The sequence below is a fragment of the Podarcis gaigeae genome (assembly GCF_964106915.1).
Source record: "Podarcis gaigeae genome assembly, chromosome: 17".
In the NCBI taxonomy this organism is placed as follows: Eukaryota; Metazoa; Chordata; class Lepidosauria; order Squamata; family Lacertidae; genus Podarcis; species Podarcis gaigeae.
Genome location: NC_139694.1, coordinates 1,736,976 through 1,755,697, shown reverse-complemented (window position 1 = coordinate 1,755,697; position 18,722 = coordinate 1,736,976). Strand labels below are relative to the sequence as shown.

The window sequence follows — 18,722 nt, the reverse complement described above, 5'->3', positions numbered from 1 at the left end:
CCGCACAGGCACCAAATTAAAAAGAAGCTTTCACCAAGTGATGAGCATGCTTGAAGAACGTCAGAATATTCTGAAGCTCTGCTTGTCTTATCTCACCTGACCTTAAAGAGCCTGAAAGTTTTCCAAGACTAAAAGGCAGAATGGGGGGTAACTTGCTTGCCCAGGGGCAATTCTTCCTTGCCTCCAGTGACACGATAATTATTATTAATAATAATTTTATTATTTATACACTATCTCTCTGGCTGGGTTTCTCCAGCCACTTTGGGCGGCTTCCAGTACATAAAAAATTGTAAAACGTTAGACATAAAAAAAAATGTATCCTGATATAGGGCTGCCTTCAGATGTCTTCTAAAAGTGGGAGGCCGTTCCACAGGGCAGGCGCCACCACCGAGAAGGCCCTCTGCCTGGTTCCCTGTAACCTCACTTCTCGCAGTGAGGGAACCGCCAGAAGGCCCTCAGCACTGGATCTCAGTGTCTGGGCTGAACAATGTGGGTGGAGATGCTCCTTCAGGTATACGATTATTTGCAAACTGTTATATGGAGCATTTTCACAACTGCTTTGCTAATTGATGCACCAAATTATGTTCTTTCTCTTCAAAGTAGGAAAACCTGCATGCTGTTTTGGCGATGGTCTTGCCTGTCTCTTAGTTCTGCTGCTTTCAGTCTCCAAACCTCTCCTGGCTTCTCCCATCCTGAATCTATGAGCTGCTTGCTTTCTGCCTTTTTCATGAAAGAGTGTGGGGGAGGAAGGTTCCAAAGGAATCTACGTTTCAAAACGCAGGCAGAAGTGAAGCTCTTTGCTGGGTGTGATCTTAGCATTTTCACATCTCTTCGACTTCATATAATAAATAATAATAATAATTTATTATTTATAGCCCCCAATTTATAGTTTCCCCAGCCACTCTAGGCAGCTTCCAACAAAATATTAAAATACAATAGCCTTTCAGATATTAAAAGTTTCCCAAAACAGGGTTGCCTTCAGATGTCTTCTAAAAGTCAGATAGTTGTTTATTTCCTTGACATCTGGTGGGAAGGCATTCCGCAGGGCGGGCGCCACTACTGAGAAGGCCCTCTGCCTCGCTTCTCGCAGTGAGGGAACCGCCAGAAGGCCCTCGGAGCTGGACCTCAGTGTCTGGGCTGAATGATGGGGGTGGAGACGCTCCTTCAGATATACTGGACCGAGGCCGTTTAGGGCTCTAAAGGTCAGCACCAACACTTTGAATTGTGCTCGGAAATGTACTGGGAGCCAATGTAGGTCTTTCAAGACCGGTGTTATATGGTCTCAGCGTCCGCTCCCAGTCACCATTCTAGCTGCCGCATTCTGGATTAATTGCAGTTTCCTGGTCACCTTCAAAGGTAGCCCCACGTAGAGCGCATTGCAGTAGTCCAAGCAGGAGATAACCAGAGCATGTGCCACTCCGGTGATATAGTCTGCGGGCAGGTAGGGTCTCATCCTGCATACCAGATGGAGCTGGTAGGCAGCTGCCCTGGACACAGAATTGACCTGCGCCTCCATGGACAGCTGTGAGTCCAGAATGACTCCCAGGCTGCACACCTGGTCCTTCAGGGGCACATTTATCCCATTCAGGACCAGGGAATCCTCCACACCTGCCCGCCTCCTGTCCCCCAGAAACAGTACTTCTGTCTTGTCAGGATTCAACCTCAACCTCACTGAGTTTAGTGCACAACTCTCCCATTAAAATCTCTTGGATTTCACCCTCCTTAAACTGGCTAGGTTTTGAAAGTGCTTGAGTTCGGCTGGATCATGCCACTGCATTGAAACAGGCAAATAGTCAAATTTGGCATGACATTAAAAACCAAACAAAAACATATTTTTGCCTAGTTGGGACTGCAGCTACAGTAACGTGATCTGGCAGGGCCTTCCTTTCTTTGAAGCCATGTGCCAGAAAGCAGTATCCAGTGTTCTGGCTTAGCTACCAGGTTTTATATTATTAAAAGAGAACATAAATTATCATTTTGTGGTCTGGAGTAATAAAAAATGCAAGTTGTCAGTTTCTTCCTTAGTTCTGTACAAGACTGAATTGTGAATGAAGCACGCACATTAAATTTAGTCTGAGGAAAGATGCATATATAATTTAATTTGCATATATTAAAAGCTTAGTTTCATTAATGATTTAAGATTCTCTTACATTTGGAAGCCTTCTGCATTCGCGCCCCCCCCCCCCCCGGATTGAGCTGCTCAGTCTCTGGAGTTGGTAGTATTACTTATGCATTATAAAATTATATTGGTTATATTGTTGGAGCTTTCTTTCTCCCTCACTAAAAAATAACTGGTTTTGGGTCTTATTAAGCAGGATGAAGTTAGCATTCTGCAAGCCATTTTAAGGAGCATGCTGGGATGTCAGCTAGTTAAATAAATATAAATGAAGGACTATGTATATGTGTTTCTATCTGTGCATTGGATTGCCAACATCGTGCCCGGTGGGCGCACATATGGCCACAATGAGGGACACGGGTGGTGCTGTGGGTTAAACCACAGAGCCTAGGACTTGCTGATCAGAAGGTCGGCGGTTCGAATCCCCGTTACGGGGTGAGCTCCCGCTGCTCGGCCCCTGCTCCTGCCAACCTAAGCAGTTCGAAAGCACCTCAAAGTGCAAGTAGATAAATAGGTACCGCTCCAGCGGGAAGGTAAACGGCGCTTCTATGCGCTGCTCTGGTTCGCCAGAAGCGGCTTAGTCATGCTGGCCACATGATCCAGAAGCTGTACGCCGGCTCCCTCGGCCAGTAAAGTGAGATGAGCGCCGCAACCCCAGAGTCAGCCATGACTGGGCCTAATGGTCAGGGGTCCCCTTTACCTTACCTTTATGGGCACAATGGTGTATCCCAGAGCCTCCTGGGTTCCCTTCTTCCCTCCTCCCTCTGTTAAATTCGACTTCTGTTGACTTGCATGTCAAACATTTGTACTTCTAAATGTTCAAAAACTTTAAACACAGAATAGGAAGTTAGACCCACATTAGAGTAGGAACTCCTGTCTTTGGTGGTGAATTTTATTTTTATTTTTAAAACATTTGTACACCCACTGGATCAAAAAAAAAAAAGAAGCCCCAAATATGGAACAACCCTCCCCCTGTCCCACCCGCCTCCCAATGACCACTTGGTGAATATAGCCTGAGACGAAAAAAACATGTATGACATGCTTATGACTACACAGAAGAAAGCTCAAATTGTTGGATTGTCTTCCGTAGAAAATCATGGTTTATCCCAGAGCTGAAAAAAGGATTGTGACATACTTAGTTCTGTTTATTTGCTTTCACTTAATGGATGCCAGACTGCACAGAACTCCTTTAGTTGAGTTTCTCTTCTCCTTTGCCAAGTTTTATGGTGAAATTCAATTTTTGTGCCATAGCGATGTTCTATAGCCTATGTCGCCATGCACCAAAGGCTAAAGTAGAATCTGCCAGTTAGCAGTTTTTGACACTCTCCAATCTAACTGCCAAGAGCAAAAAATAATAATTAAGGACTTGTATGTTGTATCTTCATTTTAGTGAGAAGTGTTGAATGCAGAGATAGATGTATGTTCTGTTTTGTGACTCTTGCTGTTTCTTTGAAAATCACAGACCAGTAAGAAAACACTACAGGACAGTTCCAACACATGTTTGCGTAAGACTGCTGTACCTCACATCTCCTCCAACAGTTGTATCCTTTAGAGCCAGATGTGTGCACTAAATGCAAGGGTAAATAAACTAAACTAAAAGCAGATAAATCCATTTTAAAGAACACTCCCTGGCCATTTCAGAAGTGGGTATGACTAGTTCCATATACTTGACTGTGCCTCATCTGAAATTACTTGATCTATGTCTTGTTCCCAAACTCCCTCTAATGAGGAGAACGAGTTTGTTGTTTTATCGTTCAATAAAGAGCATATCCTTGAAACTAATACTTTTGTACTGTGTTCATATTCCAAAATTAAGTGCTCAAAACCAGTTAAGTCCCTTTGCACAGATTTCTTTATTGATGTTTCCGTAATGAAATTATGTGCTTAGTGAAGTTTGAGCCAATTGATGTGCAAGCCTTGCAATTTATTGACTCATTTCTCTATAGATAGGGGTTGCCAGGATTCAAAAAAGTCTCATGAACTGGGAAACCCTCTGCTAGAACAGTCGTTAAACTGAACCAGCTTGTTCCAACAGCAGAAGTTTAATCCCAGTGGAAGCAATGGAGACATAGCTTTCATGAGTTTCTATCTCCATTTCTTTCAGGCCGGAAGAGTAGCCTTTGGAAATGGGTTCTGGATTTCATTTATCATACGGAATTATTGCTGGCCTAACACAAGAATTTCACGTTTTGACTTGTCTATTTTAGCAATTTCCATGTTTAGCTATGGGCTATTAATATCATCAGGTACACAGGATATTATATTATATAGCTGGAAAACTTCATAGTATGTCAAAAGACTTTTAGAAGACATCTGAAGGCAGCCCTGTTTAGGGAAGCTTTTAATGTTTGATGTATTACAGTATTTTAATATTTTTTTGGAAGCCGCCCAGAGTGGCTGGGGAAGCCCAGCCAGATGGGCGGGGTATAAATAATAAATTATTATTATTATTGTTGTAGTAGTAGTTGTTGTTCTCCCCAACCTGGCTGCTTGGCATGTTTGTAGTGTATGGGGCGTTGGAGTTGAGGCTTCACACTTGGTTGGTTGGCACCTGCCTGTCTTGGGAGACAGTGAAGGAGTATTCCTTCAGGGGTGAAGTCAGATTGTTGAAGAGTTACAGTGCCTGCTGTGGCTGTAGAGACCGATATGGGAGAGACATGTTTTGTTGCAGCTGGGGCAGAAGAAGGCATCCGGTTGTGCGGCTATAGATGCATCATGGCATTTCTTCTCTCTGCGCTTCTCCCAGCAATCATTCCTCCTCTGCTCACTGCTGTGGATACACAACCTGACTGTCTCCAGGCTCTGTAGTCATCTGCAAGGGATTGCAGTCTTCGTGCCACGTTTGCAGACATCTTTGTAACACAGAGTTGGTCTGCCAATGGGCCATGGGCCTGAAACCAGGCCTCACGTGAAAATGTATATATTTAGAAAACATTTTTGCCAATTTAAAGTATTTTAGTTGGTAGGATTTGAAAGGGGGGGGTGATTTTGGGGAGAAGGATAATTGTAGAAACATTTATTCAACCTTATCCAAAGTTTGCGATTTCCATCTATTTAGTTCCTTTTTACAAAGTATACATGTGATGCAAAGATTCAGCTGCAATAGTTCCTTTAGATTTTTGGGAATCGTTACCCCCAGTTAACAAACTGTTTTGTTGTACAGTGGAAAGCCATATTTACTCTGTTATTGTCTCTGTTGCCCTGGTGGGATATTTACACGTAAAATACCACAGTTGCTGTAATTTTTAAACTACAATCTTTTCAGATCCTTCTATCTCATTGACTAGGGCAGGAATGGTCTTCAGAGCTTTTGTTGTCAGTATTGCTATGTCAGTCTCAGGTAAAAAATATTTATGTACCTGCTTGTTTATCATTATGCCAAAGATTCTAGAGAAACAACCAAAAGTGAGGGGGACAGGGGGCATCCTATAAGTCTCAAAGCCACAGTAGTCATATCCATTTACCTCAAACCTTCACTGTAGTTGGGTTATATGGGGAGAGGGCGAGAGAGTGCTTGAATAAGCTATGTAAAACAGATACTGGGAGTTTGATGTATAATGGTCTTGACTACAAACTGTAATAACAATAAAATACAATACAATACAATTTTAAAAAGCAGTTGCCAAGGTTCAATCTAAGTGGTCAAAAGCTCTGTGGGGATCCAGTGACATGATGCCCAGCGGTTGTGTTATATCTTACTATAGTGTGTGATGCTTTGTTGTTGTCGTTTAGTCGTGTCCGACTCTTTGTGACCCCCTGGACCAGAGCACGCCAGGCACTCCTGTCTTCCACTGCCTCCCGCAGTTTGGTCAAACTCATGCTGGTAGCTTCAAGAACACTGTCCAACCATCTCGTCCTCTGTCATCCCCTTCTCCTTGTGCCCTCCATCTTTCCCAACATCAGGGTCTTTTCCAGGGAGTCTTCTCTTCTCATGAGGTGGCCAAAGTCTTGGAGCCTCAGCTTCACGATCTGTCCTTCCAGTGAGCACTCAGGGCTGATTTCCTTCAGAATGGAGAGGTTTGATCTTCTTGCAGTCCATGGGACTCTCAAGAGTCTCCTCCCGCACCAGAATTCAAAAGCATCAATTCTTTGGCGATCAGCCTTCTTTATGGCCCAGCTCTCACTTCCATACATCACTACTGGGAAAACCATAACTTTTACTATATGGACCTTTGTTGGCAAGGTGATGTCTCTGCTTTTTAAGATACTGTGTGATGCTTAGTATCATCCTAATAGAACTTGTGCAGTTCATTAACTTTGCTTACTTTTAAAAAGATCAAACATGCCTATATGTTTGGAACAAAGGTGAAAATTCGCTTGGACACCAGATACCTTGTGAAGTTCTGGATGAAACTGAAACAGAAGGAGATATAATAAAAACAATGGTTGGACATAGGGTGAAGTTGAGAATGCAAGAATAACTTGGAAAATGACAAGGAAGTTGTAGTTACAACCCAAACAAAATGCTACGCTTGTCCAAAGGAATATCGGAATATCTGCAGGGTTCACAGAGAGCAACCAGTTAGTGAATACTATTTGTGATGAACCTGATAAAGGAGGAGGATAAGGATGCAGTGTTGCATGTAACACGTGGATTAAAAAGAAGAAAACTGAGGAAGGTGGAATCTCTTCATGAATGGCACCTCTTCATAAACGGCCAGATTCTCCAGGTAATGTTGGTGATACAGGAAGACTTCATATATCAGATGTTGATTGGAGCAGAACTGGTACAAGAGGTATTGTGGTATTGATCATGTCAGTTGAAGATGGACAGTGCTGTCAACTAGGCACCAAAGGGGGGAAGCCGAAGCACCTTTTCAGTTGGAACAACTTTCCATTTCTTTCTTGAAAACGCATTAGCAGTTTGGAGGAGTAGCTCTTGTCAGACGAGTTCTGAGAGAAATAGCAAGGCTGCAGTCATTGACTTGTGGACAGGGTTATCAGCAGTGGCACTCGAAAGCAAAGGACTTGACAAACATGTATAAATGCTTGGCTATGAATGTGCTGTTCACCTCAGAATGGCACAGTGGCTCTTGCGACTTACCAGTAAAGGATATCTTGTCAGGGAAGAGAACAGGGTGCAAACCATCATCATCAATTGGAAGTGACATTCATTACTGCACTCATATGCATTCTGTGTTCAGGCATATAATTTCATAACAGTTTAAATCTGAACAATTACAACATGTTGACCTGTTAAATAACTTAGGCTGCAAACCTGTAACCACTTAGCTGCTCTGAACTCGGTGGGATTTACTTCTGAGTAGACATGTGTAGGATTGCACCGTTAATCTTGTTTATTTAAGAAAATCTAAGTACAGTCGTACTTACGTCCAGCTCTGATTGCATATTTTTGGGATACGAACGTGCCAAACCCAGAAGTATACTGCTACTTCCGGTTTTTCGCCGCTTGCACACGCGCAGAAGTGGTGCCTCTGCTTACGGACTTTTTGGGTTCTGGATGGACCCCTGGAATGAATTAAGTTTGTATCTGGAGGGTCCACTGTATTAAAAGAAAAAAAAATCCTGAGCTGTATCCAGTAGTATTATTCCTTTGATAGTACGGCAGAATGGGAACTGTGTTCGAAACATACATGATGCTAGGATGGGGGAGGTATGGGCTGTGTTAAAGAGAGGGTGGTTGTGATATTATTCAGTTCTGCATATAAGACATGCCATTTGTCAAAAAAAAAAAAACCCCACCTACCCTTTTACTGTAATAGTGTGTGGACAGGCGATTGCTTCTCAGTAGTGCAGCAAAGTGACACATGCTCACATTGAATAAACGCAAGCATTAATTGGTGACGAACTGAACATTTTGACTTATGAATGCATAGAAAATTTAATACTTTAATAGGTCTTCTTCTTTGGCGATCACTCGTAGCCAAGTAAGATTGTCTTCCATAAACACGGTGTTAACAATGAGTCCGTACGTGACTGTGGAGGCCAGTTCTGGATCCACACGTCCTTCCACAGTGGGGACAATTGGTTTCTGGGTGGGAGTTGATCACAGTGTGGATTTACCAAGCGTGCCTTCCTCTTCGCATGTTTCTCCCTTGCGTCCTGAGTTTGAGTGTCTTCAAAGCCCAGGACACCTTTGGTGAAGGCTGTTCTCGATTTGACACTTCTGGTGGGATGTACACATCTTGAAATGACATATGTTAGAAAAACAAAATCAAAATACTTAAGAGTATAGGCGTAAAATGCTGGCTTAAGAAAGAAAGAAAAGGTGCTTGGAATAAAATTTATTCCAGGCCAAATGTGTTTTGGAAGAAACATTTCTGCAGAACTACATTTTTAGCGGAGATTCTCACCAAATGCCTGGGACACTTCCAGCAGGAGTTGTCTGCGTTGATGCTCCCCCTGTTTTGTGCTTGTCTTTTCTATAAGTAGTGTACCATGGTAACCAGGAGATCAACTTTTAGGATAATTATAGATCTGAAAACACTGTGTAGCATTATTAATATGGTGTAAGTAGTGTTATAGCATTTGCCACGTCTACTGTAATCTATTTATTTTAAGCATTTTAAACCCACTCTTTTAGTCAAGGCTTCCAGAGCAGCTTACAAGAACTCGTAGATTCCCTTCCTTCAGGCTTGCAATCTGAAGGACATGGCGCATAAGGAAAAAGGGGGAGTTAAGGAGATTCAGGCATTCTTTCTTAACAGTTGTTACACTGACCCGCTGGGGTGGTAGCCTGATATAATGATTGCCACGAGGTGAGAGTTGAGTGAGAGCCAAGGGCAATGGATGTTTTTCCTCTCTTCTGTTTTGCAGCCTGGTGTAATTAAAGAACTCTGCATTTGTTTGTCATTCAATACATGGCATGGGCATCCCAAACACAGATGCCCTATGAGAAAAGCCATGTGCTGTTGTACAATCCTTGGCACCTCCTTTAATAGCAAGTCACCAGTAAATCTATCCTGTAGACCTAGCCTCACACTGGTATCTATCTATATTGGAGCCCCCAAACCCCCCAAAACTAAGCAGTCTCAAGAGATCAACTTGGCCAGAGTTTGGTATCAGAATAGCTATTGCTCAGTGGTGTCCGTAAAGTATCCCAATAAACTTGTTTTCTTTCCGAAGTTCTTTGCAATGCAGAACTTTGACCCCTTGTTGCGGTCCTTTTTCTCACAGTCAGTCAGATACTGTTCCCGTGATGTTTTGCAGTTGTACAATGCAAGTGTGGAATTGGGCAGTGGCTTATGTTACATCCAGCAGCTTATGTTAAATTTTATCAAACTTTTCCCAAAGTAAGTTTCTAGCCCTTTTAGCTGTGAGCATAAGCTTGAAAGTGTTTACAATTCCTGGTAAAATATCAGAAGCCAGAAGTGGGGATGGAGCAGTGTTTTCAATGGGGAGAACTTCAGTTCAGTGATGTGATTTGGCGCGTTACTCCTCCCTATGACTAGCAGCAGCAGAATAAATTAGGAAAGTAAGAAAATATATGGAAATATACCTGATTTGCATAATGATTGCATACTAGTCAGTAGTAGCGCAACAAAAAGCATTTATCACTACTCCAGGCCATTCTCATGCAGTTTTTCAGAAGATATTTTGAGATGGAATTATTAAATTCTTTGCTCAAAATATTTTGTACTGTAATATTGGGATGGTGTGGCTGTTTACCACCTGTATATATTTCTTCATGCATGAATGCTGTTCCACAGGCAGGCTAACGTTGTGTTGTCCACTGGTTGATTTCTGCAACGTGTGGGTGGCTTTGGTAGTCTTTGGCTGGCTTCCCCTGTGGGAAAGGGTCAATTCCAGTATTTCTTAGCAGAGGTCCTTGGAGAATCTCCAAAGTCCACTGTGAAGTCAGGCATGATCCCCAGCCCATCATATCTTAGAGCTGAAACGTGGGGCATGGGACTTGTCAGGCTTACCAGATGCTCACCATGGTGAGCATATTTATGAACTTCTAATTGCTTAGTCTAATAAGAATGGGTAAGTATTTAAGAATTGATATGTAAATTGCACTTTGCAGAAGACAATTACTTGTAGTAAGAATGCATGTCACTTATCTGTAATAAGATTTAATGAAAACATGTTTGGGTTTTCCTGCAGCTTGTGGGGGAGAGGAGGCCTGAAAGGCCAAATTTCCTTTCAGATTGAATGAATATTCCTGGAAGAATATACTATAGTCACATCAGCAGAAGTCCTGACAAGTTATTCTATGTTAAAAGTGATCGCATCCGACTTGTCAAATGAAAAGCCAGCAAGTCTTGTCTTCTGGCTGAATAAATGGACCTACAGTAGACTTTTGACCCTATAACTGAAATGTTGCATTCTTTGAAGATGCAATATAACAGCAACAGCACAGAAGCCGGTACGTTGATCTAAATTCAGTTAATGGGTTTGTGTGTTAGAACCTGTTCTACTACGATTATCTTCAATCAGGCAGATTGTGTCCCAATATTTTATTAATAAATTTCAAATATTTGTACATAGGAAAGAATAATATATCAGATAATTATATAAAAAGAACAGTGTTGTTTTATGAATGGGTGGCAAACAAAGTTAAAAGAATGGAAATCTAAACACTAATACAGTGGTGGAATAAACAAAATTATGAAAAGTAGCAACAAGCCAAAAAAGAAAGGGGCAACTATGGATAGACGGAAAATGCGAGGTGCAATGCTGGGATTCTATTCCATGGACGGCAGCAGTCTTCAAAATCCTCTATGGACGAAGTTAACCAGACCTTTAGTTTAACCACTTCTTCTAGCAAAACCCTCAGGTCCATGCTGCTGTGTGGGACCTCTCCTCTTTGTAATTCCAGCACATAGCCCCTTGCATACTGTTCAGATCTTTGAGGACTCAACTCTTGCAATTGAAGGTTGCTCTGAGCTGTTACATCTGGGCTCACCTTGGAACTGCTGGAACTGAGTTAGCTGCCTCTCCAGTGCCTGGTTGCGGGAGTACATCTCCACATACCTGGCCTGTATCTCCCGCTGATAGCGCAGGACTATTTTCTTCTCCTCTTCTCAAGTTTTCCGCTCCTGCTCAAAGCTTGCCTCTTGCAGCTGGGCCTGGTGCCTCTCGTGCAACAATTCTCCCCTTAGCCATTTAGCGCCCTCTGCACTCCCCCCCCCTGCATCCCCCTACTTTTAGAGCCATCTGTTTCACAAGCCAAAACGTCCTGGCATGCTTGCATGGGAGAGTCCCGTGGAGGAACAGGGGAGCCACGCTCTGGCAATGTTTGGGAAGAGTCCCCCAACTGTGCCACTTGCGAGTCCTCGGCTTGCATCTCTGTTTGGACTTCCCACAGCTGTGTTTTCAAGCTGAAGATTTCACCCTGTTTCTGGGCCATCTCCTCCTGGGCATCTGGGAACTGCTGCTTGAACACTGAAATCCCTGCAGTCTTCTGACAGACGTCCCACTGGGTCTCCTCCAATATGGGACTCAGGCGCTCTGCCTGTTGGTGCTGCAGCCTCAGCTCCTCGCACTGCCTCTGCTGAAGGTCCAGCTCTTCTAGCAGCCGTTTCTCTAGCTGCTAAGCTTTGTAGAGCTGCAGCTGAACCTCCTGCTTCAGTTCATCCAGCTCATCCATCCACAAACTCCATTTGTCCTCAAACATCTGTGTGAAGGGATCATCATTCTCACTCTGATTTCACTCCAGGCCCTTCTCAGTCCGCCGGTCCTCAAGCTGCTTCACCACATCTTCCAAGGAGTCTGTGGGTTCATTCAGAGGGTGTGGTTCCCTAGAGCTCTGCAGGGGGCTCAGGCTCTTGCAAGACAGAGGTGTTTTGTCTACAGCCAAAGGGTCCCGTGGCCCCTGAGAAGCCCGTTCTAAGGAACCGCCAGTGTGGTTGTTGTGGCCTGCGGAAGCATTGAGCTTTGTTGGAGCAGGTTTGAAACATGGAGTGTCGGTGGGGAAGCTTTGGATAGAGTTTGTGCTCTTGTCCAGGCTGATGGTGTGCAGCAGGTGACTGTGGAGAGGGCTGCGTTGTGAGGAGCTGCTGGTGCTGTTCTGGGCCAGGCTCCCGTTGCTCTTGGACAGCTTCTGGCCTTTGGCTGATGACCGCCTTGGCATGCACAACAGGCTCCTCCATGAGACCACCTTGAAGGCAGAGGGTCTGATCCGACACTTGTCGAAGCATCCACATTCAGGCAATGAGCTCTTGGAGAAATCGGCTGCCTGTTGATGGTCCCGGAAATACCACTCGGGGGACTGGTTCTCCTGGTCACTCTCATAGTCCCTTTTAAAGCCACCTCCAGATGACTGGTGCTTCTTCTCGACCCGGGTGTCCCGCTTGCCCCAATGGAAGTAGCCAAAAACTCCACACTGTGACGTTCCTTTCCGGAGCAGCCCGTCTGGCTGACGCATGCCATGCAGACCTCCTGGAGAAGTCGGCAAGAAATCCCGTTTCTCTACTCGGCTGCCCACGTTGCCCATACTGCCGTCGTTGTCCAGCTCAGAATCCAGAGTGAAAGGATCAAACAGACAATGGCAGGGGTTACCGGTCACATGAGAGGCCTGTTCTGTTGCTATGGAGTTTTAAACACAAGTGGAATGTCAGCTCATGATGGCTGCCTGCAGCCTGATCCCCGGCTAGACTGGGCTGGACTCCATTCTGCGACCTCCTCCTCCTCCTCCTGCAGCCCCTTGGTCGGCTCCATAGTCCCTGTCTTTCCATCCATTTATATATTCATTCTTAGCCCTCTTGTTTAGTTGCTAACAACATACCATATTTTTCCGTATATTAAAGGTTTTAGTCAAAATTTGGGGGTCGTTTTATACACGGTTGGTGAATGCTCAGGGGTTCCAGCTCTGGCTCTGGTGTGGGCGCCCAAGCTCTGACCTGGACTTGGGTTCGGTTTGGGCTTTGACACGGGTGCAGGCGGTGTGGGTTTGGGCTCTGGCCCGATTTCTTAATTTTGGGTTAAAAAAAATAAGGGTCGTCTTATACATGGGGGCATCTTATACACTGAAAAATATGATATTCTTTCAACACATTGTTTTGTGTGTGTTAATAAAAAAAAATTCCAATTGCCTTTCCCCCCACTTGGGCTTATACATATTTATATTGTTACCTTGCTGTATAATTTCAGAAGTTCATTTATACCGCTTTTGGGGCATTACCATTGGCTATGGTACATTGCAAAACCTATAGTTGGACATTGATTCTATGGATGTAATGGCTCATGAGAGGGGTGTTGGAGGGGGTGGCTGGTGGCCATGGCTTCCACTGCAGTCAGCTTTATTGTACTACCCAAAGGCCATGACAAAACCATTCAAACACTATCCACATGTCTTTCACTGACTTGTCCCAACTTTCACAGGAAGTCCTCCCAATATTTTAAATTCCACACCATGTTTTCTATGTCATCCAAGAGGAGATTTTCACCAGACTTTTTCTACTGAAGTCTTTGATGATGATGAAGAAGACGATGACAATGACGGCTACTACTACTGCTACGACTGCTTCTACTACCACAACTATTAATACATTTATTTATATGCTACACCTTCCTCCAGAAGAGCCCAGTTTGGCAACTGACAGGGCTATTAATTAGTCAGATGAAGATGGAGGCAAGGCAGCATTAAGATTCATGGGCACAAAATGCTGGTAGTTGAAAAGAAAGGCTAGAATAAAGGGCAAGTGTAGTTTCTTCTGGTTGACGACCATAAATGAATTATTTGGCCACCAAGTCAACCATAACAACTGTGTGTTATGGTGTGTGTAAACGGCTGGCTGAGGCCCATTGTCTGATTAATTCACAAAAAATGCTGTGTCTGGCAAATTAGCCTTGGCGTGATTTCCTACAGGGCTCATAAGTGCAAGTTGTAGTTCCTTCACCTTGGAGTAGTGATTGTAGTAATCAACTATGAGTAGGTAGACACTGCTTGCCAACATATCTTGCTGATTCAATACTAGTACTTACCATGCATGCAAGGTGGATTCTACACCGTTAGCTGTCTTTGGTACTTGGCACACATGCTAAAGGTTTTGGACTATACCGTCACTTGTAGTTTCCCTTGCATTGCCTTTGAGTTTATTTATAAATTAAGTTGCTTTTGGCCACCCTTTGATTGTACAGTTCCAAGGCAGGTTACAACACAATTCCAATAAAAGTGAAAGGAGATGAACCCATCTCACCACATTTCAACCAGGTAAAAAAAAAACCCTATGGAATGTCCCATGGTTTATTGCAGAAGTAGACTAAACTGCAGGAGGCAGTGGAAGACAGAAGTGCCTGGCGTGCTCTGGTCCAGGGGGTCACGAAGAGTCGGACTAAACAACACAGACTAAAATCCACAACAGCCTTGGCAAAATGCTAGGTCTTTAACACTGAAATGCCGACAGCATTGATGCAGTTCCTACCTCCAGGAAGAGGGAGTTCCATAATTGGGACGTCGCCATATCCCATGTTACTGCATGAGCTATATCCCATAAGAACCTTATCCTTAAACATTTCATCCCTGTTTGCTAAGGCACTACCCCTCGTAAACAACTACAGTGCAGTTATCCATGGTTCCGTTGTTTTTGGTAAGATCTTGTTCTCATTCTCCATATGAAGGCTGCAGTATGCCTCAAATAATTAAATAATCTACCTAGGTCTTTTATGTCTCCGGTAATCTTTCTGCTGGGCACTCACGCTCTGCAGATATCGAAGCAGAGCAGCAGGTGATTTTGTGAAAAAGATAAATGAAGCTTTTAACTTGAAAGACTATTCTCTGCTCCTCTGCTTCAATTAAAATAAAATAAAACCCAGGGCTCTTCAGTGCTCTGCAGGCAGCATTCTGGACAAAGCACTTGGAGGAAACCAACTTCTTGCAAACATGTAGAAATCCAGTAGATGGAAAAGTAGGCAGAGTGACGGGAGCAACGCAAGGCTTCTGGGGGGACCCCGATTCAGCTTGGGATGCTTTGTGGTGCAACTCAAATTCCCCCAATTTGCCTGGTTATCTGGCACATTTCTAGTATATGCTTTTAACAGTCTTCTACCTGCGGATAGGGACGCGGCTGGCACTGGGCTAAACCACAGAGCCTAGGGCTTGACGATCAGAAGGTCGGTGGTTCAAATCCCCGCAACGGGGTGAGCTCCCGTTGCTCAGTCCCTACTCCTGTCATCCTAGCAGTTCGAAAGCACATTAAAATGTAAGTAGATAAATAGGTACCGCTCCAGCGGGAAGGTAAACGGCGTTTTCGTGCGCTGCTCTGGTTTGCCAGAAGCGGCTTAGTCATGCTGGCCACATGACCCGGAAGCTGTACACCGGCTCTCAGCCAGTAAAGCAAGATGAGCGCCGCAACCCCAGAGTCGGCCATGACTGGACCTGATGGTCAGGGGTCCCTCTACCTTACCTGCAGTAGGATATCCTGCAAAGGACACTCCCCCATAAACTGCATGTGATTTGTATAAGCACCTGGTTGCTGGCATCTGTCTGCCTCTGGACGCAATGGAAGAGTTCTCCATCAGGGCAAAAGTCTAACCTTTGGGAGAGTTACAGCACCTGCTGTGGCTGTAGAGACTGATGCAGGAGAGACCTCTTTTATTGCATGTGGGGCAGATGAAGGTGTCCTGTTTTGCTGCCGGTGGTGGTGCACCGTGTCATTTCTTCTGTCTGCAGTCCTCCTAGTGGTTCTCCCTTCTCTGGTTACTGATGTGGATAAACGACCTGACTGCCTGTCTCCAGGCACTGCAGTCATCTGCAAGGGATTCCCACACTGCGGGGTTAATGTTGCCAGCCTTTGTGTCTTTGAGAGCCAGTGTGGTGTAGTGGTTAAGAGCGGTGGACTCGTAATCTGGTGAACCGGGTTTGATTCTCTGCTCCTCTACATGCAGCTGCTGGGTGACCTTGGGCCAGTCACACTTCTCTGAAGTCTCTCAGCCCCACTCACCTCACAGAGTGTTTGTTGTGGGGGAGGACGGGAAAGGAGATTGTTAGCCGCTTTGAGACTCCTTAGGGTAGTGATAAAGTGGGATATCAAATCCAAACTCCTCCTCCTCCTCCTCCTCCTCCTCCTCCTCCTCCTCCTCTTCTTCACGTTTGCAGACATCTTTGTAATGCATATATTTGGTCTGCCAACAGGCCCGGTGCCTGAAGCCAACTCCTCGTAGGATCCTGCCATCTTCCATTCTCTGGACATGACCAAGCCATAGACATTGTTGAGACAGGAGTGTGGACATGGCAGGTGTGTGGGCTTGGGAGAGCACATATTTGCCTCAGACTCTGTCCTGCCATGTGATGCCCCAAATCTTCCGGACGCAGCACATATGGAAGGCATTGAGGAGCTCCTGTAAACTGCCCACAACTCACTTCCCTAAAGTAGCATGCTCAACACGCAAGCCTGGTAGACTATCTTGATATTGGTTGTTAGCATCACATTTTCCCATACTCTTTTGGAGATGCGAGCCACTGCTGCAGCTGTCTTGCCAATACTTTTGTGGTGGAGCCCAGGTCGACAGAATTGTCTACCACCTCAAGTGTGTGGTCGCCAATGCTGATGTGTGGAGTGCTGGTGACAGCTTGACCCAGGATATTGGTGTTCGTCAGGTTGATGTTGAAACTGAATTCCATGCAGGGCAAAACAGTTGATGAGAGTCTGCAGAGCTTCCTCACAAGTGTGCTCTCAAGGCTGGGTCATCTGGTGGTGGAGTCTCCTTCTTTGGAGGTCTTTAAGCAGAGGCTTGACAATCATATGTCAGGAGTGCTCTGATGGTGTTTCCTGCTTGGCAGGGGGTTGGACTCGATGGCCCTTGTGGTCTCTTCCAACTCTATGATTCTATGATTCTATGATCTGCAAACAACTTCTCTTGTATAAGTACAGGTCTGTTGAAAACATGCAAACGAATGTATGTACAGCAGGAGCTGGGCAGGAGTATGTTGATTGCACTTAACGTTGGGTCATATGAAGAGGGATCATATGTTTGATTACCAATTTTAGCTTCAACGCTGGCAAGTACAGATGCTGCCCAGCTATATTTCTTGTGTTCTGTCTGAATCAGAGGAGGCAGCTGAGATGCTAGATAGATGTTTAGAGGTAGTGGTGGCCTGGATGTCGCTCAACAAATTGAAACTTAGGTCTTAGGTGTTTTAAGTCCTCAAGTCTAGGAGGTGGCAAGGCAGGCCACTGTGTATAGGGTTGCACTCCCCTGGAAGCAGCAAGTGTGTAGCTTAGGAGTAATACTGGATTATTTCTGGAGGCCCAAGTAACCTTGGTGTATGGGATTGCCTATGTCTAGCTTCAGCTGGTGTGCCAGTGACATCCTGTTTTTGGACGGCGTTGACTTGGCCACAGCACTTCTGCAGTAGCCAAATCCTGGCTGGGGCTGCCTTTAGAATGCATATATTCCTTGTTCTGAAACAGCATGGATTTCCAGAAGGTTTCTGAGCCTAATTCAAGGTGATAGCATTGGTGTTTAAAACCGTAAATCAGTTAGGCCCCAAATCTGAGATACCACCTCCTTTGGTACAGACCGTTTCTCAGGTGTTAAGATCAGCAGAAGGGGCCCTCTTGGTAGCTTTACCATCCTCAGAAGTAATAATAATAATAATAATAATAATAATAATAATAATAATAATAATAATAATTTATTATTTATACCCCGCCCATCTGGCTGAGCTTCCCCAGCCACTCTGGGCGGCTCCCAATCAGTGTTAAAAACAGTACAGCATTGCATATTAAAAACTTCCCTGAACAGGGCTGCCTTAAGATGTCTTCTGAACGTCAGGTAATTCTTTATCTCTTTGACATCTGATGGGAGGGCGTTCCACAGGGCGGGCGCCACTGTGGAAGCTCAGGATGGTGGTGGCCCTAAAAAGGGCAAACTCTGTTGCAACCGTTAAATTGTGGAAATCCTTTCTCCCAGGGGTGCATCTGACAAATTTGCTATGTACCATATGAACTTCAGCCTGGCTTTTGACACCTAAGATGTGTGTTTTCAGGATCCTCCCTATTCATGTGACTCTTATTTCTTTAACTTTTTAAATTCTGAACTTTAAATTGTTGTTACTCACCCTGGGACCCACTGGTGAAGGACAATACTACTACTACTACTACTACTACTACTACTACTACTAAGTATTATTATTGTTGTTGTTGTTGTTGCCTTTTTATGAAAGTTCGAGATAGCTCAGTCGGTAAAAACATGAGATTCTTAATCTCACGGCTGTACATTCCGCCCCCATGTTGGGCAAAAATATCCTGCTTTGCAGGGCGTTTGACTCGTTTACCTTCATGGTCCCTTCCAACTCCAAAATTCTATGATGAACAGCCTCCCAGCAGGGCCCTTAAGGCAGAACTGCACAGTGTTGCCCCTTGACTAAGAGAAGAAAGGAAATTAGGAGTATGGCTGCTAGGCTGTTGTTGTTGTTTAGTTGTTTAGTCATGTATGACTTTTCATGACCCTATGGACCTGAGCACACCAGGCACTCCTGTCTTCCACTGCCTCCCGCAGTTTGGTCAAACTCATGCTGGTAGCTTCGAGAACACTGTCCCACCATCTCGTCCTCTGTCGTCCCTTTCTCCTTGTGCCCTCCATCTTTCCCAACATCAGGGTCTTTTCCAGGGCGTCGTCTCTTCTCATGAGGTGGCCAAGGTATTGGAGCCTCAGCTTCAGGATCTGTCCTTCCAGTGAGCATTCAGGGCTGATTTCC

General features: G+C 44.7%; 1 protein-coding gene and 1 pseudogene across 18 annotated transcripts in view; one reads left to right on the top strand and one right to left on the bottom strand.

Annotated features, from left to right (window-relative positions):
• The window catches only part of ADGRL3 (adhesion G protein-coupled receptor L3), a 526,579-nt gene that overhangs the window by 37,762 nt on the left and 470,095 nt on the right, over window positions 1–18,722 (top strand). The window lies entirely within an intron of this gene.
• On the bottom strand, window positions 10,725–16,643 carry LOC310834522 (NEDD4-binding protein 3 homolog pseudogene; annotated as a pseudogene). Its single transcript has 3 exons — window positions 16,462–16,643; window positions 14,446–14,504; window positions 10,725–12,607 (listed from the first exon to the last, which is right to left on the bottom strand). The product of its transcript is annotated as an NEDD4-binding protein 3 homolog pseudogene (transcript).